Consider the following 26,752-nt stretch of genomic DNA (forward strand, 5'->3'; position numbering starts at 1 on the left):
ATAGGCATTCACTCCTTCTTGGTTGCAGTCTGTCACCTGAAGTGCTGGCCTACCTCACAGTGTTGCTGTTCATAACAAAAGCAAGAATAATCATGTACAGCAGAATCTTGTGCAATTTTTACTTACATGCAAGTCTCATTGTGTCCAGTTGGGCTTACTCCCAGATAGCTGTGCAGGTAACCCTAAGACTAGTGTTGCAAACTGCAGGGTGATGGCAATTTAAAACACTGCAACTGTTTCAAAACTGCAGTTGAAAACTGCAGGTGATGCGTTCAGCGGTAAAGTCACCCTTTTGCAGCAACCCAGTATCTGATGGCTTCATACTACTACCCCCATATTACAGAGGAGAAGTTGAGAATGAGACAGAATGGTTTGCTACTTAAGGCCTCGCAAATTAGATAATGCCTGTGTGGCACTCAATAATAAGGACTTCTTGACTTACAGCTCTCATTTGAACCCTGGGCACTTCACTCTATGTTTAACCCTCTGCCCATTAGGCCACATTGTTTCAGTTTTAGAAACTTAATGTTTCCCAAGTCTTGTTCAAGTTAGGAAAAAGCGTCGTCACACTTGAGTGAGGAAAAGGCTGGCAGGAGTTGCTAATTAAATGGACAGAGAGAATTAATTATTTCTTTTTTTTAAAAAAAAGTACAATCTAGTCTCCCATTTTCACTTCTAGTGGAACCTTCAGTGAAGGCGTCTCCAAGTCTCCGGTGATGCCCAAGAGTGTTTAGATGGAGGGTCTAGATGGAGACACCTATTGAAATGTGTCTGAAGAAGATTAATAGGACTTGTCAGTGTTGGGAAAAGCGCTGCTTTGCGGTAAATTTCTACCAGGAGAAGATGAATTACCGATGAATGCTGAGTTATCAACCCCATCACTATCATTCGACACTAAATCAAATTGAGCAGTTATCTGCAATCAGAATTCCCCCCTCTCTCCACACACACACACACACACACACACACACACACACACAGGCTATGCACACCTTTCGACTTAAGCCCTTTAAATATAGAAACATATGGGGCAGAACAATTCTTTCTCTGCCTCGTGCGTGAAGTAAACGGGAGCTTTTTTAAAATACAGAAGGGGTCCTTTCAGAGATGGATACCCCAGGAAAGGGAAGAGAGAGATAGATAGATAGATAGAGAGAGAGAGAGGCCCCCACTCTCTACTGAAATGTATGTGTGTGTGTTTTGCAGATGCATTCTGCATTCTGTAACTGGTCACATCTGCAGCATACCTTTAAAGCACATATCTTTCCCTCAAAGAAGCCTGGGAACTGTAGTTTGTTAAGAATGCTGGATACTGTATCTCTGTGAGGGGTCAACTGCCATCCCCAGGATTCCCATCACAGACATACAGTACCCAGCATTCTTAACAAACTACAGTTCCCAGGCTTCTTTGAGGGAAAAGTGTGTGTGTATCTATTATATATATATATATATAGGTAAAAGGTAAAGGTACCCCTGCCCGTACGGGCCAGTCTTGACAGACTCTGGGGTTGTGCGCCCATCTCACTTAAGAGGCCAGGGGCCAGCGCTGTCCGGAGACACTTCTGGGTCACGTGGCCAGCGTGACATCGCTGCTCTGGCCAGAGCCAGAGCCAGAGCCAGAGCCGCACACGGAAACGCCGTTTACCTTCCCGCTAGTAAGCGGTCCCTATTTATCTACTTGCACCCGAGGGTGCTTTCGAACTGCTAGGTTGGTAGGCGCTGGGACCGAACGACGGGAGCGTACCCCGCCGCAGGGATTCGAACCGCCGACCTTTCGATCGGTAAGCCCTAGGCGCTGAGGCTTTTACCCACAGCGCCACCTGCGTCCCTCATATATATATATATATATATATATATATATATATATATATTGCAGGGACGCGGGTGATGCTGTGGGTTAAACCACAAAGCCTAGGACTTGCTGATCAGAAGGTCGGAGGTTCGAATCCCTAAGACAGGGTGAGCTCCCATTGTTTGGTCCCTGCTCCTGCCAACCTAGCAGTTCAAAAGCACATCAAAGTGCAAGTAGATAAATAGGTACTGCTCCGGCGGGAAGGTAAATAGCGTGTCCGTGTGCTGCTCTGGTTTGCCAGAAGCGGCTTAGTCATGCTGGCCACATGACCCGGAAGCTGTACGCCGGCTCCCTTGACCAATAAAGCGAGATGAGCGCCGCAACCCCAGAGTCGGCCACGACTGGACCTAATGGTCAGGGGTCCCTTTACCTTTACCTATATATGTAATCATTGGCACACCAATGGATCAGTAGCAGCAAATTCATACTGGTCTGTGCACACAGCATTCTGTTTTATTAGTTGTTAGTTGCCATCTGGAGGGGCACTATTGTGCTATAGCACAACCACAGCGGAAATCACCACAAAAACTGCATTTGTTGTATATGTTCCTCCTTGGATGTCCTTTTCATGGTGAATTCATGTTGAGTTTTATTTTATTTATAAAAATATGTATATGCTGTTATTCATAAAAAGTATACAAAAATGACACTTAAAAACATATAGTAAAAACTATACAAACAATTAAAAACCAGAAATCAATTAATTATCATGGAAAGATGTATTCTCAATAGCCCTCATAACCCTGACAGAATACAAAAGTTTTTCAGCAGGCATTTAAAAGCTGAAACAGAAGGCTCCTGCTGAATCCCTTTTGGAAGAGTATTCCGCAGTACTGAGTTGATGACACTAAAAGCTTAGTTTCTTCTTGTTGTCAGATGAGCCTTGCCAGCTTGGGGAATGACCAATGATGCTCCTGCAGAGAATCTTAGTGACAGGGCTCTGGTGGTCCTTGAGGTACCCTGGACCTAAGTTGTTCAGGGCTTTATATATCAATACAAGAACCTGGAATCTGGCTCAGTAGAGGACAGGCAGTCAGTGTAGATGCTTTAACGATGGTGTGACATGCTGTTGACTAAATGTAAGTAAAGGTAAAGGGACCCCTGACCATTAGGTCCAGTCGTGGCTGACTCTGGGGTTGCGGCGCTCATCTCGCTTTATTGGCCAAGGGAGCCGGCGTACAGCTTCCAGGTCATGTGGCCAGCATGGCTAAGCCACTTCTGGCGAACCAGAGCAGCGCACGGAAATGCCGTTTACCTTCCCGCCAGAGGGATACCTATTTATCTACTTGCACTCTGACGTGCTTTCGAACTGCTAGGTTGGCAGCAGCAGGGACCGAGCAACGGGAGCTCACCCCATCGCGGGGATTTGAACCATCAACCTTCTGATCAGCAAGTCCTAGGCTCTGTAGTTTAACCCACAGTGCCACCCGCATCCCTACATTGACTAAATGTACCCATCGGCAATTTCGCGGCCACATTCTGCACCAGCATGAGCTTCCAAACCAGACCCAAGAGCAGTCTCACATAGAGGGCATTGCACTAATCCAACATTGAGATTACCAGCATATGAACTACAGTGGTTAGGCTCTCCCTGAGTCAAGCATTTCTGTAGCTTGTACCTGGAAATTTTTTTGGGATGGACATTCTGCTTTGTTTCCAATCGGTTCATGTCCCATAGCTCCCTGTCGAAATCCTGCAACTTTCCCTACTGCAAGCATCCTTTTTCTGCTGTTGTCCTGCTGTTGTGGTGCTACATAGCACAAGAGGGACCTTCAAGATGGCAATAATGTGGTAACATTGGGAGGTATGATATCTGTACGGTCTGGTATAAATCCACCACGAATGCATGGAGTTATCTACCGTTTATCTACCGTTCACTATTGTATCAATAACACGTTGCAGAACACACCTGCAAAAAGACTCCAGTCTGAAGCGGTCGTCTGCCATGACACCTCATTCCAAAAGTAACTGTCTTTGCAAATTCTCCATCAACATCCACATGCCATTTCTGCCCATTTCAGAGAAGAATATGTACTAAAGAGAGCCTTATTGTATCAGAAGGGTGATCCATTTGGTTCAATATTGTTGAGGCTTTGTGAACACTGTATCCAGAAAACACATTCAAAGCACATTCTTTCCCTCAAAGAATTCTGGGCCCTGCACTTTACCCCTCGCAGAGTTACAATGCCCACCAACCCTTAACAAAATACAGCGCTCAGAATTCTCTGAGGGAAACAATGTGTTTCAAAAGTGCCTTAAAGTTATAGTGTGTACGCAAGCTTGAGCATGGAAGCATAAATGGCCAATAGGCATTGATAGACCTCTCCAGTGTCATGAATTTATGTCGGCTCCTTCTTAAAGTTGCCTAAGCCAGTAGCCACGATCAAATCCCACAAGCTAATTGCATGTTGTGTGAAAAAGTACCTTCTTTTTCTCTGCCCTGAATCTACTGCCAGTTAATTTTGTCAGATGACCGCAAATTCTAGGGTAATGAGAGAGGGCAAATGAATTAATCTCTCTCTACAAATCCACAGTTGGTTTAAACTGCTGACAGTATAATACAGCATGATGGCTAAGATTTCATGGCCTCCCTTCTGATAATGCAGCACAGCTGGGCTAGGTAAACAAGTCTGAAAAGGCGCTACAGACATAACTAGGCATTGAAGAGGGTGTGCTCATATACCAGCCTATTAAGTAATTTAGGCTGCAATTCTGTACTCAGTTGCCTGGGAGGAAGCCCCATTGAACAAAGTGGGACTTACTTGTGATGAAACATGTGGTAGATTGCACTGCACTTCCAGTTAGACAGGTCCTTGTCTCGAGGAGCTTACAATCTATAAGGCTTAACAATAATGGAGGGGAGGGAAAGGTAACACAAGCTCAGAAAGACCTCTGTCTCGAAGTCTAGAAAACTGCTGCCAGTCAATTTAGAACATTGGCAGCCAATGTGGTTGTTGGACTCTAACTTCCATCAGCCCCAAACACTGTGGCTTGTGGTCAGGAATAATGAAAACTGGAGACCCGTCAAATCTGAAAGGCAACAACAGCCCACTGGCTACTCATGGTGTACAAAATGCCAAGCTAGATGGATCAATCGTCTGAATTGGTATGTCAGTTTCGTACATTTGTGGACTGGATTTATCTAAGCCTCTTTTAAAGCTATCCTAGCTAGTGGATGGGTTCATATTGACTGAGAAAGATGGGATGCAAATGCTTTCAATAAACAAGCAAACAAATGAATAATGATTTGGGGTGGGGGGAGGATGAGAAGCCTTTCTGAGTTGGCTGTTCCTGGCCTAGACATTAGGTGTTGAGATGGGTGAGCCTGTCAATTTCTGTTTATCTCAGTTTCTCCTTTTCCCTATTTGCAATTCTTTTAGGAAAAGTCCTAATGAAAATCAGCCAGCATTTTAATGTGAATTTTTCCTAATATTCAGAGACTTGTATGCAATTCCCTCTAATATATACATCTTTCAATGTGCTTTTCTGTGTTTTAATGCATGGTGTGTGCTACTTCCAGTAATATATGCACTCTTTCCCATAGTATATGCATATTTGCCCCTGTTATTTGGATAGTGAACTGCATCACATCATTTGAAGAGGTGTGAATTTAAAAGGAGGGCTGTGTTTTGGTTTGCATATTGTTTTGGGACATGCAGCTTAGGTATATTTACTTTTATTTGCAAACTGAACCACATTTCTCCTCTCCCCTAGTTAGGTGCATCAAGCAGGTTAACATTTGACCCTAGATTTTACTGGCTTAAATGTATTCAGCTGTTTCCTTGTCTGCTATTCTCAATTTCTGAATAGCCCAACCAAACTATGATGCACATCTGCCAGGTTCTACAGCTAGATCATCGCTGATTTTTTTATTTTTTGGTAAGGGATTCAATTCTTAGAAAGGACAGTATGTTCCCTCAAAAGGGAAAAGTGATTTATTTCAAAAGCCAGGTTCTTTCAATAGGCCTTTGACAGTTAGGACCGAGAAGTGTACCCAAAAAGTGGAATAATGCACCATTCAGAATTTTAATAGCCTTCAAGAAGCTAGTTCAGGGACAGCACCAGAGAATTACGAAGCATGGGACATGATCCATAAAGTCCATTTGGCGAGCATGATGTGCCAATCTGTATTTATTACAACCACCCTCTGATGCATCTACAACACAAATGGCCAGATTTATATGCTCTAATGGTCCCACAATTAGAAAAACATGTGGTCTTTATCTCCCCTTTCTGCCCAAAAGAATCCCTCCACCTACTTTCTGGGCATTGCCTTGTCTGGGTTTAATCACAGGGGAGCAAAAACGAGCATTATTAAAAAATAAACATATTTTCAGAAGCAATCAAAGGGTTGGAAGATTGATTCAGCATGGAGACAGGACATAATGGGAAGCAGGTTCCCTCTAATGAGGACTACTGGGATGCAAAGGCAGGCAGGCAGAGCCACCCATTTAAAGCGTTAGGGCAATTCTGCTCAGCAGTAGGTTGTTTGCTTGCTATCAGTTTCTCTGTTTAGCGGGGGGTGGGGAACCTGGGTGGAATCTACACACATATAAAAATGCTGTGAAAATGCTTTTTTAAAAAAAGTTTTGAAAAATATATTGAATTTGCCATAGCTCACCATCACCATTTAGTGTCACATTTGTGTATCACACTTTAGGTAAAGGTAAAGGGACCCCTGATCATTAGATCCAGTCGTGACCGACTCTGGGGTTGCGGCGCTCATCTCGCTTTATCGGCCGAGGGAGCCGGCGTGCAGCTTCCGGGTCATGTGGCCAGCATGACTAAGCTGCTTCTGGCGAAGCAGAGCAGCGCACGGAAACGAGGGACCGAGCAACTGGGGCTCATCCCAATCACGGGGATTCGAACTGCTGACCTTCTGATCGGCAAGTCCTAGGCTCTGTGGTTTAACCCACAGCACCACCCACATCCCTTTTGTATCGCACTTTACAACACCCTTAAAACATTTTATTTGCAGTTGTGTAGCTGAGTCCTGGGTGTGGAGAACCTCAGGCTCTGGGGCAAAATTCTCCATCTGGTCCTTAGGGCTTTTCATAGACCACATCCTCTCCCTAATCACACACACCATTGCCAACCACACTTCTGCCTTGCATCCTCCTTGGGTGTTTTTGCTTGGCTGTGTTCTTAGACTCTGATGATGCCTCTTACTTGTCTGAATGGAAAATAGAATGTGTGTAGAAACCAGCCTATTTTTTCATGTCACAAAATGTATATATTCTGATTGATTGTATCAAAACCTCAGTTTTTTAATAAAAGAATAAAACAATAAAATTATCAGTAAAGAACAGTTAAGCAAAACTATTTAAAACATTCAAAAATGATTAAAATCACTAGTAAGTTGAAAATCAGGTTTAAAAGATAAGTCAACATTCTACATGTCTGAATAGAGAAGGTGCCTTGCCTGATGTGAATAGGCAGGGAGTCCAAAGTATGGGTGATGTTACATTAAGATATCAGTTTCTTACAAGTACAGAATGTGTATTATGTTGCACTTATAAACAGTGCTAGTGTCACAGAATAAAGCAATCGTGGGGGCATATATGTGGGGGTTTTTTGAATTAATTTTTATTAAGTTTTCCATTTTTCCAATATTAAAGCATAACAAATAACATAATTCACAGTTCCGAAATTCCCCCATACTTCCCTCAACCTCCCTCTCTGGTTTATTTCAAAATCATATCATTTCCTGCATATTCAGTTTTTCACCCATTTTTTTGGGTACTTTTACTTGTAGATTATATAATTTTTGCTAATTGTAAATGATTATTCAAAACTTGCTAATGAGTCCAATTCTTTGCATTGATTCTTTATGTAGGCCAAAAATGGTTCCCATTCTTTCTTAAATGATTTTTTTATCCTTATTTCGAAGTCTTTCCATTAGTTTTGACATTTTGGCATATTCCATAGGTTTTTCTTGCCATTCTTCCTTGGCTGGTATTTTATCGTTTTCCCATCTTTGTGCCTGTAGCATCCTTGCCGCGGTTGTAGCAAACGTGGGGGCATATATGTGATAAGGCAACCTTGAACTGAGATTACTGAGAAGGTAGGTCTCTGAACTTACAGCACACAGGTAATATCTACATTCATTGCTCTCCTCCTTTTTGCCTCTGGCCCAACCAGTGCTAGCAGGTGGCCCAGAAGGGAATGTGGCACTCAGGTTGAAAAAGCCCCCTCACCCCTGCTTTAGCAAAACGATTCATTGTTTACATGCACACACAGCAGACGCAGAGAAGTTGTAGTGCGGATTCACACATGCATTTAAACCACATTTAGGTGTTATAGATCCAACGTAGAGCAACACAGGAATGGAACTGCACGAAGCAGCCACACTCTCTGTTGTCATCTGCAGACACAGGATGTCTACAGGCAGGGGCTCAATGCATATGAAAGCTTCTGTGCTCCCCAGAACCCCAACCATGCTTGGTCCATACAAAGGCTTTCAGCAAATACATGCAACTTCAGGTTTTATGCTATACATGGATTTCTGGGGGCAGGGCTACTCAATGCACTTGGTGGCAAGGGCATGGCTGCTCAGCTCAGCCATCCTCTCCTCCAGTGGTGAACGTGAACAGGACTATATTTTACTCATTTTTAAAATACTTGAACACTGTATACTTGATGACTTCCAATTGAAAGGCGAAGTAGATAGGACCTGTGTATTTAAACTCAGAACTCTAGAGTAGCAACATTCACTTGACTGATCATTTTTTAAATTGAACATCTAAAAATGTGCAATCAGTGCAGATAATAATAATAATAATAATAATAATAATAATATATTTATACCCCACCTATCTGACTGGGTTTCCCTAGACACTCTGGGCGGCTTCCAACAGATTATTAAAAATACGATAAAACATCAAATATTAAAAACTTCCGTAAACAGGGCTGCCTTCAGATGTCTTCTAAAAGTCAGATAGTTGTTTATTTCCTTGACATTTGATGGGAGGGCATTCCACAGGGTGGGCGCCACTACTGAGAAGGCCCCTGCCTAGTTCCCTGTAACCTCACTTCCTGCAGTTAGGGAACCACCAGAAGGCCCTTGGAGCCAGACCTCAGTGTCTGGGCTGAACGATGGGAGAAAGCTGCATGACATCAAGCAAGACCATTGATTCATCTCACAGTATCATCTGCACTAACAGGCAGCAGTTGTCCAGGATTTCAAATGGGACATTCCCAGTCCTGCTAGGGATTGAACTCGGGACCTTCTGCATGAATCTATCACCAAGCTATGACCCTTCCCCAAAAATCAGGATGCCGTTTTCCCTCTTTTTTATTTGAAAAAAATATTATTTCTTATACAGGTATTTCCAAAAATGTGTAGATGTCCAGCATGGTCTGCTAAGAAGTATGCACACCCTTCATTTATACCCAGGAAGGAGATACATCTTCTAAAATGATGCCTGATGCTAAAAAACACAAGGCAGAGGTCATATGAAAACAAACCAAGTGAGCGTTGTGCTTCCAAACAGCCCTTTTGACTCAGGCCCATATTAGTTGAATTAGCTGACCAATGAATTGATTCATTGACTAAATTTTGCATGATCCATTGATTAAGATTGTTCAACCAGGGGACTGTCTTACAGACTTTCTACCACGACACAGAACATAGGTGGGGGAACCTGTGGCTCAGGAGCTACAAATGGCCCTGAGCTCATTTTATGTTGCCCCTAAATGCCTTCTGCAAATGGGGCCAGGATAGTTGGTTAATTCAGTTTGTACCTCAGTTTGGAGCTTGTGTCTCTAAGCACAGTTTCATGTGTGAGACTTGAACTGACTTGTACGTATGCCGACTGGTTTGTCACACAGATGCAAGGCCCACATTGCCTGCATTTAGGGATAGGGGAGAGGTTGGATTTAGTTCTCATTGAAAGGCAAACTTATCTCATTTTTCCTTTCCAAAACATTAAGCACAAGCTGAAACAGAGCTAGCCATCAGAAATTGCAAATCTATGGCTGTTGCAATTGACTTTTCCAGCAAGGCAACATGTACAAAAATGCACACACTTGGTTAATGTATGCATGAAAATGCTTATACTATTAAAAATAACATATAAAAATTATATTAGGGAAAATGGCATACAAAAATGTGTGTATTAGGGGAAATCCACATTAAAATGCTGATGTATTTTCATGGGGACTTAAAATTCTTTTTTGCATACTGATGTAGAAATGTGGAGAAGTGAAATTGAGACAGAAAAGAATGAGAAACTGAGAGAAACTGAAATTGACAGATTTGACGGTTCCTTCCTAGAATGCAACTTCAGTTTCGTTTGCATCTTCTGTCCTCCTGCAAAACAAACACACCCCACAAGTGCTGTAAGAAAAGTTGTGAGACACATTAGTATCTCACATGAAAAGGGTCTACAGTCCTCCCTTGTGCTTGAAGAATGCACCTCTTTGTCAGGCAGAAACTGGGCACATGTTATTATTGTATTAAGCCAGCCTGATAAAAGCTATCATATAATCTACACCACCCACCTAGCAGGAAAACATGGAAAAATGCAGCAACATTTTAAAGAAACAATTATAATCATGCTCACACTGTTGATAAGAAAGGAGACAAAGTTTGAATTTGGGAAGCAGAAACCTCCCCAAAACAAAGTATATCACAGGTACAGCTCACCTGGGAAAGATCAGAGTGCCCAGAGGTTTTAACTGGAGTCATAAATTGCCTTAACAAACATACATCATTAGTCATTTCTGATGGGATACTGAAACATAAGATATATTTAATAGGCTGCAATCCTATATTCACTTACTTGGGAGTAGGAATGTCAGAGAATTCTGACAACAAACAGAAATGGCTGATGTTTGCTTATTTGTCTCATATCCAGAATGGAAATAAATCCAGTGAATATTATATTGTCGTTGCTTTCCATCCACAAATGATACATGACATTCACATTGCATTTCCATTGCATTGAAATAATGGGGGTGGAATCACATAATGCAAGGGTACCAGATTTGTTTCAATGAATCCAGGGACACTTTTCAACTTCAGTAGGAATGATAGGATTTTGTCAGGCGACTGATTTGTAAATCCAGGGACTGTCCCCGGAAAACGGGGACGTCTGGTAACCTTATTAATGACAATATGATTTGCACAGTTTACATGAATTACATCATTTTGCCACAGCTGACAGCAATAATGTAGTTTTGGGTGGAAGATGAACTGCAGTGGATCAGAAACAGTGCTGCATATGAGAGATAACAGTGCCTCTTTACATCCCTACCTGGCCCACTGAAGTCATTGAGACTTTCTTCTGAACAGACTTGTATAGGATTTTGCTGTAAGGCAGTGATAGCCACCAACCTAGATGACTTTAAAAGAGGATTAGACAAATTTTTGGAAGAGGTTATCAGTGGCTGCTAGCTGAGATGGTTATGCTCTGCCTCCATGGACAGAGGCAGTAATGCTTCTGATACCAGTTGCTGGAAATCACAGGAGGGGAGAGGGTTATTGTGCTTGGGTCTGGCATGCCAGTTGTGTACAGGCATTTGGTTGGCTCTGTGAGAGCAGGATGCTGGACTAGATAGGTCATCGGCCTAATCCAGCAGCCTTTCCTTGCATTCTTACTTGCAACTCTAAAATTGACTCTAACCAGTTGACTGAAGATTTAAAAGTTGAAGCACTAGTATAAATCTTCCACCTAGTTTTAACTTAGGTCCATATATTGCAGGCATCTTTTCCTCCTTGGGAAACACCAGGTTGAGTGGGCGACATTCTGAATGTGGAAAAATACTCAGAAAGGTTGAAGAAGTCTCTTTCTCCCTACACAGAACGTCTCCACCAGATTGCAACCTATTTATTTAGCTGCTTTAGGTTAAAAAAAGGCATATATATATATATATATATATATATATATATATATGCATGCATGCCTTTTTTAACCTAAAGCAGCTTGACTGAGTGTCATGAGTTTCACAAATAGATTGGTTCTAATGACTGTTTAGCAAATTATGGGGAGCAAACCTGCATTTGCTATTGAGGGGTAAACTAGATTCAGGCTTTGGAGATTTGGGATCAGGTTTCATATCTCTAAACTGGATTGGGATCACCATGCTGCAGGAAGGGTTAAACCGTCTCCCTTCCATTTTCTCCAGTGTATTCTATTACTTGACTCACCAGACTCAGGCTGTAATGAGTCTTATTGGGGAGAAACATATGGGTTTATAGATGTGTTCCCTAACAGGGCAAAGTAGCAGGTTTGTGGGGTGTGCTAGCAAAGGGTGATTTGCACTGAGTTAACCCTTGCATTGGATTAACCATTGCTTTGCAATTCAGTCCCAATCTAATTTGCTCTTTGCTCAACTGCTTCTAAAGGGAATTTAAAGAGATGGGATATATAATAATGGTTCTCCATGATCATCTCGATTGGCACTGTACCAGTGAAGCCTTGGTTTCTGTCAAGCATATCTATATGAAACGGGTGTTTGTCACATCTGAATGCCACATTTTAAGGAACCGCATTTAAAATAATCTTAAGTGTACACCTTAAATGTGCAATAAGTGAAGAAGCCCTTAATTAAGTGTGAACAATGTCAGATATACATACTGGATATGAAACACTAGTGAGTTTTACGCACACACACACACACACACACGCCCATGTTGCAATTTTCTGATCTGTTCCACCCATCCACAGCCAGGCTCCCCAAGCGAATAAAAGATTTCTTCAAAATCAACACTACATGGGAGCCACAAGAACAAGTTTTCCTTTGTTGTGAATGCTATAGCATTATTTGCTGTAGGTTTTTTTTTTTAAATATACATTCTAAATTAGGTCTGTGAAGGCATGCTTCATCTTTAATTCATCACTCTCAGCTGAAAGAGATTAGCAATGTCTAGCACGCACCCCCTAGTTTGGTGCTGACCTCATCAAGTATGGCCTGAAATTAATTAGCCTCATTCATTCCAAATGGGGAGAAAAAGGATAATGGAGCAGTATTTTTAAAGATGACCACCACAAATTGCACAGAGTGTGTTTAAAAGTATAACACCCCCTTCTCAAACACATACATTGTTTCAAAACCATCTAAGCTAACAAACTTACTAGCTCTTGCAATGTTATGCTAAAATTAGCAAGAGATCAAGATAGGAGGGCCCGGTTATATTTAGGAAGTTCGTTTACTTGTAACAAATAAGCTGAGAATCAGAGTACCTGGAATAAATGGACCGAGATGTGGTTCTGTTTTGGCTGAACTAAGCACATTAGTGTATGTGCTGTTGGCAGAGGAATGTGTATAGAGCTACGTGATGCATCCCTCAGATGTAGTTGGACTACAACTCTCATAATCCCCGAGTCAGACAATTGGTCCATCTATCTCCAGTACTGTCTACACCGACTGGCATGGGCTCTCCAGGGTTTCAGGCAAGGGACACTCCCTGCCCTACTGGGGGATGCCAGGGGTTGAACCTTGGACCTTCTGCACGCAAAGCAGATATTCTGCAGTGAAATAGGGTCCATTGTTCACCTATTACATCTTTGGAAATTCCTCTACATTCTCACAGGAAATGTTTTTCATGACATGAAACAGCAATTCTAACTTGCAAAGGGCGAAAGGACTGTGTAGGAATTAGCCAGGAATATTGAACAATTGCAAGCATTATCATATGAAGGTGTTATTGAATACTCCTGGGTCTCCCCCCCCCCCATTTTGGTAAAAGGATGTAGAAAGTCCTCATATTTCTCTCTCTCTCTCTGCTGTAGCAAAGCCGTAGAAAATTATCAGCAAGAAATGAAAGCTGTCTCTTCCATCTTTGGTTTAATTAACACAGGTATTCCAATTGAACTCCATTTATCAAGCGATCATGGATTAAACAGTAACTCAGGGCTGACAATGAAAATGTTACCAGGAGGGCGGTGAAGAATAGATTGAAGAAAACCAAGTGAGTGACTTTGCCATTGTGGGCAAGAACGAGCTTGTGTAAATATTAGCTAGGAAACATGGTTTTTTTATTCAGATGGAGGGATTGTTTTGTTTTTGCAGCCCGGAAAAGTTGGTTTGCCAGTCGATGCATCTATTCATTAACACTATGAATTGTGACTGGTTTTGGTTTTTTTAAACCCACCAATGTTTTTAATATACCAGTTTCTCAGCTAAAACCCATAGACTTTTTAGTGGAGTTCCTGAATAGGAAGAGGCAGCAATGCTTTGGAGGCATAGAGGGGAGAAGATTGCTCTTGTGCTCAGCTCCTGGCTTGTGAGTTTCCTACAGGCTTCTGGTTGGCTACTATGACAACAGGTTGTTGAGCTGGGCTCAAAGTCTAGTAAATGGCACAGCCTGAATTTACTGCTATGTGACTGAATTCCACCCAAATATATTGGCAGCCTGGAAGCATCCTTCATCCTTTTGGGTTCTTCCCCCTCCCTAAAGGCATTTTGACACCCACACATTTTGAGGTGTGGTGTAGTGGTTAAGTGCGGTAGTCACGTAAACTGGGGAACTGGGTTCGTGTCTCCGCTCCTCCACATGCAGCTGCTGGGTGACCTTGGGCTAGTCACACTTCTCTGAAGTCTCTCAGCCCCAGTCACCTCACAGAGTGGTTCTTGTGGGGGAGGAAGGGAAAGGAGAATGTTAGCCGCTTTGAGACTCCTTTGGGTAGTGATAAAGCGGGATATCAAATCCAAACTCTTCTTCTTCTCTTCTTCTCCTCAGCCTGTTGTTACCTCCCTCTTACAACAGGGATAGTATAAGGCATCATTTTCCTTCCACCTGGTATATGTCACATGTAGCAGTGTTTCCATTCTGCTGCATTTCGTCTTCCACTAAAAACGATGTTGTTTTTCTTGTTGGCAAAATCCAGCCATAGGAACTAGTGAGATGAATAGCATATGTTTCAGCATAAGCTGAAGTGTAGCAGAATGGAAAAGGCTCTGGTTGTGACAAACACAGGATGGGACTGAAATCATTGCCTCCTTACATCCCTTCTGGGCTTTAGGGAAGGCCTAAGCAGGCCACGTGTGGCCTGCAGACTGCTCACCTGCGAGCTAGACAAAGGAGCCCCCTAATAATGAGTAAAGGCATTTCAACAACAACGTCAAAGTTAGTAGAAGGAATAAGACCAAAGAGCGTGTTGATGTTGATTGTTCCTCAGTTTACTGGGGTATCCCCTAAGCACACATTGCAGTAAAATAAACACCTGCCAGCCATATAGAGAAGCAAACCAAGCCTTTCCCTTTCTTCCTTCCAGTCGTCTTTTTATAAATATATATAAAGGAAACGGAATCTATAATTGTAGATGCTTATCTGCAACAGCTGTCTCTGAAGGAAAACACTAGAAAAATGGCTGCTGGGATGATGTCGCCGGTGCAGTAGGACACTTAAGGGCCAAAAATGTGTTCTTGATAATTAAAAAAAAAAAAAAGCAGCGACATAACATACTCCCCCCTCTGCCCAAATGCATTCCCTGTTCTGAATTACCTGAGCTCACTCATATCTCCTTCAGGAGGCATATCTGCTGAGCACAACAGCCTTAGGAGGGCATCTAGCCATGGAGTTATAATTAGTGAGGCTTGTTCATAATGGCTTCAGAGGGTAGGGGAGCAGTGGTGCAGACCAGGCCTGGGGGCTCTTTCTTTCTTTCTTTCTTTCTTTCTTTCTTTCTTTCTTTCTTTCTTTCGTTCTTTCGTTCTTTCGTTCTTCCGTTCTTCCGTTCTTCCGTTCTTTCTTTCTTTCTCATTCATTGCCTTGCTTGGGGGGGGGGAGACATTGTGTACATGTGATGCTACTGCCTCTCACACCAGTCAAATTGGAGTAGGAGGGTTTGAAAGGAACATAAGAGAGAGAGAGAGGGGGAGGGAGAGAGAGAGAGAGAGAGAGAGAGAGAGAGAAAGAATAGCTTGGATCACTGACCATTTACCAAATGTTAGGGGTGGGGAACAGAAACACAGATTCATACATGGTGGAGGCCAGAGCTGGGGAAGCTTTTCAGTCTGAGGGCCACACTGCTTTCTGAGCAACCTTCCAGGGGCCACACATGCCAGTGGTTGGCAGGGCTAGAGTGGTTGGCAGGGCTAGAGGCAAAGGGAGGGAGAGCAATTAATGCAAAATTTGCACTGTAGGTTAGTTTTGACACTCCCTTCTGTATCCTCCATCCAGGAAGCACAAGGCATTTACTCCAATACAAGGACACATTCCAGAAGCAGGGCCAGTAGGAGGTGTGGTCTAGGAGAGTGCTGAGGGGCCGGTAGAGAGGCTTGTTGAAAGATGCTGCACCAGAGCATTGTGGGAAATTTAAACTGGTGACTTGCCTTTGCCAACTGTGGCTCTGTCACCAGTGGAAGGAGTCAACTAGAGGGCATGTTGTTTAGGGCCCTCTCAAGCCTAGAGTAGAGGCATCCCAGCTTGAAGGGTTGGGTTTAAGATGCCCCTGTCTCCTACTTTACAGAGGACAGCCCTCTGTTTGAAGGAGTCCTCTATTTAAAGGGCTGTCTGGTCTAAAACTAGCTTAAAGCATACACTCCAACATTTCTCAGATGAAATAGAGATATCCCATTCCATAATGATAATTTTACTATTTATACCCCTACACATCTCATTGGGAGGCAGTGGAGGACAGAGGTGCCTGGCGTTCTCTGGTCCATGGGGTCACGAAGAGTCGGACACGACTAAACGACTAAACAACAACAACAACATCTCATTGGGTTGCCCCAGCACTCTGGGCAGCTTCCAACATATATAAAAACATAACAATACGTTAAACATTAAAAAACCCCTTTCCTATACAGGATTGCCTTCAGATGGTTCAGGGGTTGGATAACTCCATACCCTCCAATCAAAATAGGGACATCCTAAGGAAAAGCGGGACATTCCAGGATCCAGTCAGAAACTGGGACAGCTTCTCTAAATAAGGGACATCCCTGGAAAACAGGGACACTTGGAGGGTTTGGCTTAAAGGCAAAGAGCTATAAGAAGGGAGGGCAGACAACAGAAAGCTTCAGGCCCTCAAACTGAACAAGTGCACCAGTCATGTTGGTGCAGTATTCCCCACTAGGGTGAGATACACTGCAGCTTTCAGTAGATAGCAATTATTTCTATTTTTGCATCTATTACTATACATATGTAAATTGTATGCAAATATGTGTGCTTTATTCAGTCCTCTCTTTTTTCCCTCTTCTTATGGCAACCCATAGCGGACCCTCTAGTTGCCCTACAAGGCTTGAGTGGCGTGTGGAAGAGGAGAGAGGGAAAGAGAATCTAGGGGATTTCCAGGAGAATAGTGGTGGGGACAACTTGGTCTCTGTGAGACCATGCCCATAACTTGAACCTTCTCATATCAGGAACATTCAAATTGATTTTTTTCCCTTTAAAATTTTGCTTTTAATTAAAAAAATAATTACGTTGATGCATGTGTTTTAATCGATGCTGTGAGCTGCCTTTAATCGATGCTGTGACCCTGCCCTTGTGAGAAAGGTGGGATCTAAAATAAGTATATAATATTCTGCATGCAAAGCACCTGCTCTTCCACTGAGATACAGCCTTTGATTCATGGAGGAGAAGCTACTAAATAAGCTACTGAGAGGCTACCTTCAGGTTCAGAGGCCTCTGAATGCCATTTGCTAGGGAGCAACAATAGGAGGTGATTCAGTGATAGAGCACCTTATTTGGTCCCACGTTCAACCCCCTGCACGTCTCAGATAGGCCTGGGAAAGGTGCCCTGCCTGAATACCTGGAGAGCTCTTGCTAGTCAGTGTGGACAATACTGAACTAGATGGATCAATGGTCTGATTCAGTATAAAGCAGCTTCTTATGTTCCAATGATTCAAAGCAGAATATGGCTGGCCCCAGTGGAAAAGAAGATACAGTGGTACCTCAGGTTAAGTACTCAATTCGTTCTGGAGGTCCGTACTTAACATGAAACTATTCTTAACCTGAAGCACCACTTTAGCTAATGGGGCCTCCTGCTGCTGCTGCCCCGTTGGTGCACGATTTCTGTTCTCATCCTGAAGCAAAGTTCTTAACCTGAGGTACTATTTCTGGGTTAGCGGAGTCTGTAACCCGAAGCGTATGTAACCCGAGGTACCACTGTACTGGATTAGATTGACTTCACAAAGTTCAAGAGGGAAAACACAAGGGTCAAACTATTTGAGTGAATCTTCAGAATTTTTCTTTTTTTGGGTGGAGAGTAGACAGGGAGTGGCAGGAATGAGAGAACATTCCCATAAACATTGTTTTCCTTGGAAACCGTGCAGTTTGATATGAAATCCAAACCTGATAAAATTCCAGTCAATATTAGCAATGCTAATGACATGTCCCCTCATTCCTATTTTCAAATGTTGGATTTCATCTATACATAGTTAAAAGCTAGTAGCCAAACAAAGAAAAAGTGGGGGTGGAGTGGGTGGGTAAGCACTGGGGAATCGAAGCCCATTTGAAAGAGAGACAGACAGACATACAGACAGAGAGAGAGAGAGGAGAGAGAGAGAGAAGGGTGGGGGAAAAATCTACATTTTAATGAAAATATTTTCAAGCCATTTCAAATAAGAGTCCAAGAGAAATAATTACAAAAGTTTGGAAAGAAAGAGCATTAGCTTTGATAGCTTTCTCCTCTGTGAAGCAATTAAAACGAGCCATTTTTCAAATACTAAGCAGAAAATTACTAATGGACGGACTCAGAAAAGCTTTCATTTCAATCTCATGTCCTTTATTCTTCTAAAAAAAGAAAGAGGGGGGAATAAGGTGGTTTTCAGATAGATTACTACATAAAGGAGTCACTCGCTCGATGTCATAAAAACTATGGCAGCGTAGAATGACGGAGATTAACATCCAGATTTAAATCACGCAACAGTCCAGTTAATAGCGACATCTAATTAAAGAATGCATTATAAGTCTGTAATGTTGATTTGATGGAGAAAACCTCAACTTTGGAGTTTTCCATCGTAATGTACTGTTCATATAGCAGCAGATGTCCAAGTAAGACGATTCAGTTCCTCATTCCTACCACACTTATCAATTTCTTGGGCTACCTTTAGTAAAAAAGGAAGGCACCTTATACCGAGTCAGACCCAGGGACAATCCAGGCAAAGCCTTGGTTCTAAGACCAGTGTCTTGAATCTCTTTGGTCAGAATGGTTGCTGTGCTATTTGGCTAATTCAGCCTAAGGCCTTGAGAAGCAGAGAATGGTTATTTAGTCTTTGCTCCCTGAGACCTTGGAGACATCCAAAATACAGCCTGATAATCTCATGGATCAGTTTGTATGGATAGATAACAGGTGTAGCATGTGCTTCAACTGTCCTGCTGTGAATGGGACATCCTAGAATTACAGAAGACATTCCAGCTTCTGTCTGGATCCTGGGATGTCCTGTTTTGACTCCTGTGCGAGCTCAGCCTTGAAAGATGCACATTTTGTGATGTTGTGCGCTTGCATGAGTCTTGTGATGTGCATGGGAGCACGACCACAAAGGATAAGCATCCAAATTTTCCTCTGCTGCAAGTTGGAGAATATGGTGTGGTGATAGCTTACAACTGTTGGGGTTTGGTTTGCCCCAGGGGTTCATAGCAGTTGGGAAAGTGCTCATCTGGGTCTTGGGTCAGGCTGAATCCTTAAAAAGGCTGGCTGAACTAACGTCCATTTTATTTATTTATTTTGTCAGTAATGATGACATCACAGAACGCTGCATCCATCATATCGGCTTCACTTTGCTGAAGCTAAGGTTACTTTGGGTCTCAAGTCTCCACGGATGGGAGACTACCTAGGGACCTCTCCCGTGTATACCACTTTGAGGTCACAGAATCATAGAACTGTAGAGGTCTGATGAACAAAAATGGGATAGGAACATAGGATCACACAAAATTGCTTTATAATAAGTTAGAACATTGTTCCATCAGCAATACCGACTGATAGCAGCTCTCCAGGGTTTCAGGAACAGGGACTCTCCCAGCTCTACTTGGGGATGCTTGGGATTAAACCCGGGACCTTCTGTATGCTATGGTCCTTGTTGCAGTAGAAAGCGGCCTTCTACTGTGTGAGACCATTGGCTGATCCAGAATAGTATAGAGGAAAAGCCACCTATTAGGCATGATGTTCAAAGCACTGAATCAAAGCATGCCACTTTGCATGCTACTGAATACTGGAGATTGGAGAAAGGCAACAAGGGATGTCGTTGGACCACAACTCCAATCAGACACAGCCAGCCTGGCCAGTGGTCAAGGAGGGTGGGTGCTTTCTTTCAGCATCATATGGAGGGTAGCCCCCTTGGTCACCCTTGTACTAAGTAGTATCTGACTGGTCATTGTCCGAATCAGAAGGCTGTTCTGGATTGACTTTGCAGCAAGAATGTTTTGTTTTTTTATTGAATCAGAGCTTCTTCTTCTCTCATTAAGAACTATTTGGTCAGCTATTTAAACTGCATTGAACTGGAGTCTTCCTGTTCTTGGGCTGACTCCCATACTCCTCTGTGTGCCACCTGACTGAAAAGCATATACAATAAGGCATGATAACTCAGTTCTATTCCTGACCCAGTGGCACCTCCCCAAATACAGTGACTGCTTGCAGATTCAATCCACGTCTTTTCTCCATGAGGACTAGATCATTGTCTTTGCTTTTGAAGGAAAGCAGGTAATTCTACACCTTTACACCTTTGTGTGTGTGTAGAAAGGTAGCATGCACAACAGCAAACAGGGATTTGTAATTCCATTATTGATCTACCAAATCCCAGGGAGTGTGCTGCCAAAATCTAGGAAGTCTGAAACCTCCAAATAACACAAATGACCTTAGGAGGAACATGCCAGGAAGGCATTTTAGCATTGGCTAGAAGAGCATATTAAAATACAAGGCATTCGCTGTAGTAAAAACAGGGTACCTCATTCCAGCTGTCTATATATATTCCTTTCCAGCACTAAATCTGTCCAGGGACCTTTCAGAAATACTGCATTAAGCCTCATGCCTTCGCTTAGTGAATAGAAATGTGAAAAGGATGGAGATAAAAATCAGAGGGACACACAATAGCGAATGTTCTATGATTTAATCACCATTACAGCTTAAAACAGCACAGTCGACATTCACCCTTGGTAAGTCAGGGATAAATCTCTGTCTATGGCTGCCTGGAAGAGTGACGGCATGGTAACACCAGGTCCGTTGACAAAGCAGACCCCCAGAGGCGGTGCAAGGAAAGAGTTGAAGGGCACTGGAAGCTGCCTGTTTCAAGAACTGCTGTTTACTAGCAGAGAGCCCAGTCATTGCAGTGGCTGCTGCACCGGCCTGGTGTATCTGCCCAGAATCTTTGGCCAATTGCATCAGAATATCTTGGCTCCGTCGCCCACATGCAGTTGCCACAGGTGCACACACACAGAGGCACCCATCTTCCTGTTGAGCAGAGGGTGTACAATACACATCTCCATCATAGTGCTGGGCCAGACAGAGAGGTTTCTCTGGCCAGTGCAGCCTGTGCAACAGGCATCAAAAGTGCTTTGTCCCAGCTTGACTATGTATGCTAGTTGTTGAATGTTTGCTCTATCCCATTGACTGTCCTGCCCCTGGATCATCAAGTCAAAGGCTGGAAGGGCACAGAGGAAGACTTGGTGGGCTGCTTAGGCCTGTAGTCTGGAGGTTCCCTGGCCCTGGTCTACCCTGATGGGTAGATGCTCCTCAGTGTTTTAGACAGGGGTCTTCCCATCCCTACATGGAGATGTCAGGTGTTGAACCTGGAACTTTCTGTATACAAAGCACACACTTTATAGACTGTTGGTTCATAGTTCACAATTGCTCATTGTTCATATAGCTCTATCAGCACGTAATGATTTAGATAGCGACATAGGTAAAAGTAAAGGGACCCCTGACCATTAGGTCCAGTCGTGACCGACTCTGGGGTTGCAGCGCTCATCTCGCTTTATTGGCTGAGGGAGCCGGCGTTTGACTGCAGACAGCTTCCGGGTCACGTGGCCAGCATGACTAAGCCACTTCTGGCAAACCAGAGCAGCGCACGGAAACGCCATTTACCTTCCCGCCAGAGTGGTACCTATTTATCTACCTGCACTTTGACATGCTTTCGAACTGCTAGGTTGGCAGGAGCAGGGACCGAGCAATGGGAGCTCACCCTGTCACGGGGATTCAAACCACGACCTTCTGATCAGCAAGCTCTAGGCTCTGTGGTTTAACCCACAGCACCACCCACGTCCCATATATATAGCAACCTAAGCAACAAGAAAAAGGCTTAAATTTGGCAGTTGCAAGGGGAAGAGGAAAGAAGGAAGGGAAAAAAAGGGAGAGGCTTTAAAAGAGGATTAGACAAATTCATGGAGAATATGGCTTTCCATGGATATTAGGCACAATGGCTATGCTCTACCTCCATTGATGAAGGCAGTATGCCTCTGTACACCAGTTTCTGCAAATTGCAGGAGGGGAGAATCCTGTTGCTCTCAGGTCCTGCTTCTGGTCTTTCAGTATGCACTTGCTTGGCCCTTGTGAGAACAGGATGTTGGATTAAATGGGCCTTCAGTCTGATCTGGCAGCAAAGTTCTTATGTACTGCAACTGGGGATGGAGTATGCATTTAAAGTTGAATGCACACAATTCACACGTATGAACTGAAACACAGCTATCTTTTGAAATCTGCACAGCTCTGAATTTTGCAATGCAGTTCTCCTGTCAAGTCATGGGCACAATAATGCATATACAGCGGTACCTTGGTACCCGAACAGCTTGGCTCCCAAACAAAACACCGCAAACCTGGAAGTAAGTGTTCTGGTTTGCGAACGTTTTTCAGAAGCTGGATGTCTGACACGGCTTCCCCTTGAGTGCAGGAAGCTCCTGCAGCCAATCAGAAGCTGTGCCTTGGTTTTCAAATGGTTTTGGGAGTCAAATGGACTCTCGGAACGGATTAAGTTCAAGAACCAAGGTATCACCGTATTAAGGTAAGGAGTGCCTATATTAGTGAAAATAACATAAAAATGCATTCTGTTGGGGGAAATAAAAAGTATTAGGAAAAACATGTTCCATAAAAATGGGTCCATTAGGCAAAATGTCATATGAAAAAATGTATAGTGAGAAAAATTCACATTAAAATGCTTGTGAATTTTCATAATTTTTTAAAAATTGCTAACTAATGTGGAGAACTGAACTAAAGACCAGAAAAAATGAGAATCTGAGAGAAACAAAGAGAAGCAGATTTGCCCACCCTCAAGTAAAGCCCTCATGGGGAGGCAGATTCAAGGGATAGGAAACTGCCTTATGTTGAATCAGTCCATCAGTCCACCTCCCTTTGAATACCAGATTCTGGGGATCAACATTAGGAAGAGGACTGTTGTGCTCGTTCCTTCCCTGTTGGTTTCCCAGAGGCATCTGATTGGCCACTGTGGGGAACAGGAAGCTGTACTAGATGGGCCTTTGGCCTGATACAGCAGGCAATGTGCAAGCTCATGTATTAAGGTAACATTGAGTTGGAGCTTTGCAAAAGACCTGCATATATCTGAAACAAAACTGAGGAAGGGGAGAGGGAAAATTTTAACATGCTCAGGAAGACTGGTTTGGTTTTTAGAAAGTTGCCCCATGCATTTGGGGCTTGTTTCTCTCTTTAAAGGGCACAATTCTTTTGCAGCTTCTTCGACAGAGAACAGATCAACATTCTTCACTGAGGTTCTGGCAAGGACAATGATGTTAGTTCACCGAAACAGCAGAAGCAGTGGCAAAAGTCTTCTTGAACTGTATCGCTTTGGACTGCAAGTGGAGCGGGAGTCTGATTTTTGAATGGCCCCTTGCACTTAAATTCCCCCCCCCCAAGCGATAACTTACACGTCCCATTATGACTTCTGAAGCCACTTCTCAGAGGAGGAAAACCAAAACAAATCACTGCTTGTCTGCATCCCCAGACCTGGAAATTTTGTCTGGCAAGATGGATAGAAAAACAAATTTCAAAAACCCCAGCCTTAAGAAAGTTCAGTGGCTACGGACTTCAGACGTGCATGTTGAGGAACATCAGAGGCACAATTCATACCTTGGAGCACTTTTCCATTATCAAATGGGATTCCCACTCCAGCAACTTGAAAACACACACATCTCCTTGGAGAATTTCCTCAAAGATACGGTGCGCATGGCCTGAAGAGCTCGTATTTCTAATCCTCTTCAGAATGGTTTTATTTTTTAGGGGGGGAGGGGTGGTGGAAATGAAAAACAGCAGCTCATACTAGAAAGGAGATGGAGAGGAAGGCAAAGAATCCTTGGCTGGAGAGCTGAGAAAGTGTGGCAGAAGTCAAACAATCTTGTATGAGATGAAAGCGGTTACAGACAGCAGAAATGGCATTTCCTCCGGGGGGAAGCGACACTGCAAATTCGTTGTTCAAAGTTCTCATGTTTCATCCTAACAAATTCCATTACATTGGGAATATTAGAAAAAAAATGCATTCTGTTTCCTTGGGCTGTGAAAATGTAAGCAAAATAAATTCAATGAGGAAGGGGGGAAGGAAGGGGTGGGGAAAGAGATGTGATATTTTCCTTCTCAGTATTAGAAGGATCCCAATATTTGCACCTAGTGCAGCAAAGAAATGGGGGACGTGGGATTGCATAAGGAAGCCAGGAATGTTTTGAAGTCCGTGTTCTCTGTAGACCACATTTTACATGAACAAGAATGAAATGGAGAGACATGGGCAGGATTATGAGCTACTGTTGAAAGATTATTATTCTGAACAATTAGTCTTATTTTTGGAAAGGTTTTCAGGCAAAAAGGAAGAGGGAAAAAAAGGAAAAAAACAAAACCCAAAGGCATGTGTTAATGCTGCTGGGGGCTGAATTCTGAGTATTTTGGCACTAGCCACATTTTTAGGGAACATTTCAAGAATGCACAGCTCTTTTTCGTAATGATTTTTTGGGGCATCATTTGCAACACACACACACACACACCACCCCACATTCATCTGTATTCCCCACATTTGTTTTTGCCCCCAAATGACTTTATTTGCCACACTGCTAAGTCCCATTGGCTTTGTGGCACAGTAACGTTCTCTTTACCCTGTGTTCCCTGATTGGTTGGAATCACTTATATGACTACTCCAAGTAGGTGAAAGATGCAGCAATGAGAGGGGAAATAGCCACAGAACAACAGCCAGGGGAAATGGCCACAACAAAGAGGATAAAAAAATGTGGCTTCTTTTTTTTGGGGAAAGGCATCATAGTACATCTGCAAAATAATTGTATAGAATACAAAATCATTGTGTAGAAACCGTAGAATATTCAGCACACTTTTAGTACTACAAACACACAACATGCTTGGCAATTAACTCATCGGATAACAAAATCCATCATGCAAGTGATTGTGTGGATATTCACTGGCAGTTCGATTGGAGCTGGAAAGCACTTAGAGTGGGCATTGCAGTGGTACTGAGAGGTCAGAAAGAGATGGAATCAAGTGGTGTTCACTGAAGGATGGCCAGTGAGGAATCTGATCTGTTGGCTCTAGACAAGGGGAGGGTCCAAACATCAGTGGACAATCATGCAGACAGTCCCAAGACTAGATCTCTGGCTTCTCCCACTTTTAAAGAGTCTCAAGTGGTAGAGTTGAGGAAGATCTCTCTCTGCTTGAAATCCTGGACAGCTGCAGCTGCTCAACAAACTATTGGCCGAGATGGACCAGGACAGTTCCATGTAAGGGATTACTTCTGGCATCCATGATTTCAGTCATACATTAGTTGGAAAGTACTTTCTTTAAAATGTTCATATAGCCAAGAAGATGCAAGAGTGCCCAGTTTTAGACTTCTGTCCCAGATCCTTGAATCCAATGCACAATGACTATAGCTGCAATAACTCTCCCTCTGACTCAGCTGTCCGCAGCATACTCAGCATCGTAATCATGCAAATTAAATACAAATTTTAAAAATTGCCCCCATTAAAATGATCTATTAATGTTGTAAGGCTCCAGCACTTATGAAGAACGGTTCTAATTGCCTGATCTTGCCATTGGCACATCTTAAAAGACCTGGCAGATCTTGAAGATATTTACACCTCTGGGATTAATTTCATTGTAAGGAATTAACTTTTGGCAAAGCTTGGTTGCTGCCACTAGGAGGGAAAAAAAGGTTGCTAACATCTGCTTTTAAAAACTGTTATATTGCTAGAGAAAACGAAAAGCATTGTGCAAATTGCCCGAATAAAAAAGTAAGAATGTGCCACTTCCCTCACATATATATCGCTTTTAAAAATATAGTTGAACTCCAACCAAAAAAACTAGCTGGTTAGACCAAATCAGTCTGTAAAATTCAGCCTCACCTCCTCTCTCACTGCAGCTGATCTGCAAACATGCCAATGGCTTCTGTGACATCACAGCTTTTCAGCCAATCAGTGTGAAAGAACTAAATCCAGAGTCATAGCTTGGCATGTGTCCTTTGATTAAGCACTGGGACCACTAACTTTCAATAGATTATTTCTGCAAAACTGCAACCAACAGAGAAGGGGCCATAGTTCAGTGGTAGCACAACAAAGAGGATAAAAAAATGTGGCTTCTTTTTTTTGGGGAAAGGCATCATAGTACATCTGCAAAATAATTGTATAGAATACAAAATCATTGTGTAGAAACCGTAGAATATTCAGCACACTTTTAGTACTACAAACACACAACATGCTTGGCAATAAACTCATCGGATAACAAAATCCATCATGCAAGTGATTGTGTGGATATTCACTGGCAGTTCGATTGGAGCTGGAAAGCACTTAGAGTGGGCATTGCAGTGGTACTGAGAGGTCAGAAAGAGATGGAATCAAGTGGTGTTCACTGAAGGATGGCCAGTGAGGAATCTGATCTGTTGGCTCTAGACAAGGGGAGGGTCCAAACATCAGTGGACAATCATGCAGACAGTCCCAAGACTAGATCTCTGGCTTCTCCCACTTTTAAAGAGTCTCAAGTGGTAGAGTTGAGGAAGATCTCATAGTTCAGTGGTAGCACACAT

The 26,752-nt window shown here is 43.0% G+C and overlaps 1 long non-coding RNA gene across 11 annotated transcripts in view; it reads left to right on the top strand.

Annotated features, from left to right (window-relative positions):
* LOC307203526 overlaps window positions 1–26,752 on the top strand; it is a 65,085-nt gene that overhangs the window by 22,965 nt on the left and 15,368 nt on the right. For 3 of the 11 annotated variants that reach the window (XR_013833235.1, XR_013833244.1, XR_013833245.1), the window contains one exon: window positions 23,416–26,724. The exons of 2 other annotated variants lie outside the window; for them this stretch is intronic. This is a non-coding gene — a long non-coding RNA (uncharacterized lncRNA). Of the gene's footprint in view, window positions 1–13,587; window positions 13,767–23,415; window positions 26,725–26,752 lie in introns of those variants that run through there. 6 more of the 11 variants (XR_013833236.1, XR_013833239.1, XR_013833237.1 and 3 more) reach the window with 4 other exon arrangements.

The sequence above is a fragment of the Podarcis cretensis genome (assembly GCF_951804945.1).
Source record: "Podarcis cretensis genome assembly, chromosome: 14".
NCBI lineage: Eukaryota > Metazoa > Chordata > Lepidosauria > Squamata > Lacertidae > Podarcis > Podarcis cretensis.